This window comes from Cyprinodon variegatus, unplaced genomic scaffold, assembly GCF_000732505.1.
Source record: "Cyprinodon variegatus isolate N-32 unplaced genomic scaffold, C_variegatus-1.0 Scaffold388, whole genome shotgun sequence".
Lineage (NCBI taxonomy): Eukaryota > Metazoa > Chordata > Actinopteri > Cyprinodontiformes > Cyprinodontidae > Cyprinodon > Cyprinodon variegatus.
The window spans coordinates 690,808-693,643 of record NW_015150841.1 but is presented as its reverse complement, the minus strand read 5'-3'; positions in this window follow the sequence as shown (position 1 = coordinate 693,643).

The following is a 2,836-nucleotide window of genomic DNA, read 5'->3' as shown; positions in this document are numbered from 1 at the left end:
GGCCCGCGGAGAGGCCGCCAGGAATGAGCCAGCAGCCACCCGGGCATCCACCCCCAGACCCCGAACTCCACCAGTTCACCGGCGAGCCCCGATGCCAGCCAGCGGAGGGAGAGCAGGGCGGGGGGAATGGGCTCCGCACTTAGCGGAGACTTGACATTAGTTTGGGAGGGGGGCAGTTCAGACCCCAACCTGGGAGAGAAAAAAAAAAAAAAACACTGCCGGGGCCCACCCATCCCGCGCAGGCCACCCAACCAGATACGCCCCCCCACCCCACACACACACAAACACACACACACACACACACACACACACACCCCTCAGCCACTACATGCCCCTCCTTAGTAAAACTCTTATTGACACAGTGAAAATGAGTCTTTTGAAGCAGACAGTCTGAGTAAAATGGTTAAGAACCGATAATAGGTGAAGGAACACAGGCTTCATTCAGCCCATAGGTCAGATTGTCAAGTTTTACAGACCTAAACATAGCTTTGTGAGTCTCTTCTGCAGGCAGACTTACCTCTGAGAGGGGTTCAGCTGAGGAGTTCTCATCTGATGCTCTGTTTGCTGCATCCTCCTGCTCCAGAACTCAAACCAGGACATTTTTCACAGCTTCCTTCCAGGCACTATATGTCTCTCTTTCCTAACTTCAGTCTTTGCTCAGTTTCTGCAGCTGTTCTTCTCCGTGCACAAAGTAGATGCACTTTTTAAGTCACTCCTTTTTGTCCCTCTCTTGGTTTGGATGGGAGGAGTTTCTATAAGACAATCACTAGAGACATTAACCCTTAAATGGGTGGTTATTAGTGATTATGAAGATGGGTGTGGTAGTGGACAGAAAAGTGGACAAAATAGGAAGACAGGCCAATATAAGTCCTTTTTTTTCTTTTGATGTTTTTATTTCGAATGAATTAGCTCCTAATATTTGGGGTCATAGTTCAATCAAATATATTGATAGCATCAACTGAGAGAAAGGACTTTACTTACAGTCAACATAACATATTGGACATCCTAGGGATCCCATGTAGGAGGTGCAAAATGGTTTAGTCTGCTTAACAATAACTGGTGATAAGTGTAACATCAGCGAGAGACCAGACTGGGGCTATCCAAAAATAATAAATCAGAGTATCAAAAGAAAAGACAGAAGGCAGAATGAGGGGAGGCAGCAGTTTACTACTTTTTTCATAAAGACAAACTGAGTTTACTTGTTATAAAAATTTCAAAAAAGTAAAAATAAAATAAAAAAAAAACCCACTGCAATTTGTTTTCCTTGTTATGAATAGTCCAATTAACGTTAATGAGGTCCATTCCAGACAGCTCCTGCTGATGTTTGTATGCTAAATAAATTCTGTAGCTTAGCTTAGGTTATTTGATGTAGGTATAAAGACAATAATGGGCCAGCTAACATTAGTTGATTATCAGTAACCAGTTTCAGAATCAAAAAGTGCAGGATCAGGCTGCAGGTTAGCAAATAAAAACATGTCCTTCAAATGTAGGTCAGACCAGCAGAAGTCTATAAAAAGGACTGGACTATAGCATGTATGGAAATCAATACATGCCACAAATCCAATTAATTTCAAAAGAAAATAATACCATTTCAAAAATAATAATAATAATAAATGAGACTTCAAATTAATGAAACCAGCTTAATCTTTAATACATTTATAATCCATTCCATCCATTTGCCATCAAGCTGATCCCTGCTGAGAGTTGTTGGGGTCTATCACGAGCTGTCAATGAAAGAGGGGCAGGGTACACCCTGGACAGGTTGCCAGTCTATTAGAGTGCAATACAGGTAAAAAGAGGACAAACAACCATTCACGCACAAACTCACACCTAAAGAGTATTAAGAGAAATCAAAAGAACCCACGAATGCTCAGGGAGAACATGCAAACACCATGCAGAAGGACCCCAGGCCGGGAACCTTCTTGCTGCAAGGCAGCAGTGCTACATTGAAAATAAGATTTTTCCATGAGGGCATGTTGCTTCTCTTTAGCATCAAAACAGTCTGCAATTATCGGCACAGGTTATCTCAAACATCTGATGTATTTTATATTTTACAACATTGTTTGTTGCCACCATGGTGACACCAGAGGAACTTGCTCAGCCTGTTTTTTAGATTTGAATATGTTGTTAAATGGGTTTAAACGGAGAACTAGCCATAACTTGTCTCTTTAACTTCAAATAATCAGGTTTTTTTAGGCTAGAGCCATCAAACCAATACATTCTATGTTCAAGTAAAATTTCCTTTGCACTAACAGACTGTGTGTACACCTGATTATTAGAACCTTGATATATTTAACAAACCCTAATTTAGCTTGGACCTTAAAAAAAAAAAAAAAAAAAAAAAAAAAAAACTCCCAAACATCCCTATAAATCCAAAATATGCAATGTTAAACAGAATGAACAATCTGTGCAGATCAGTTTGGCTTATCAATTGCTGCAGAAGAACAACTAAAGGTCTTTTGTCTGTTAACACATTCAGTGGAACATTGACAGATGCTAAACCTTAAATCTACTCTAAAACATAAAACCTGCCTACGGAAGAGGAATAGGGCCACTGAAAAAAAATAAATAAAAGTTAACTTCTCTTTCTGTTTAATATGGGAAAAAAGTTAGAATTCTGAATTTAATCTCAGAATTGTGGATCTAAATGTAGATGGGCACCATGAAGGAAGAGATGTGGGAGCACTCAGCTTCACTGACAAAGATGTGAGTTGTTTGAGGTGGCCAGTGACACATTGGTGGAAAATGATGGAATTAGCCAACTTTTGACATGCCCGAGGGGTCCCCTCATTAATGGAGGAGCATTGGAGGGTCATTAAAACAAGAGAGCTAGTCT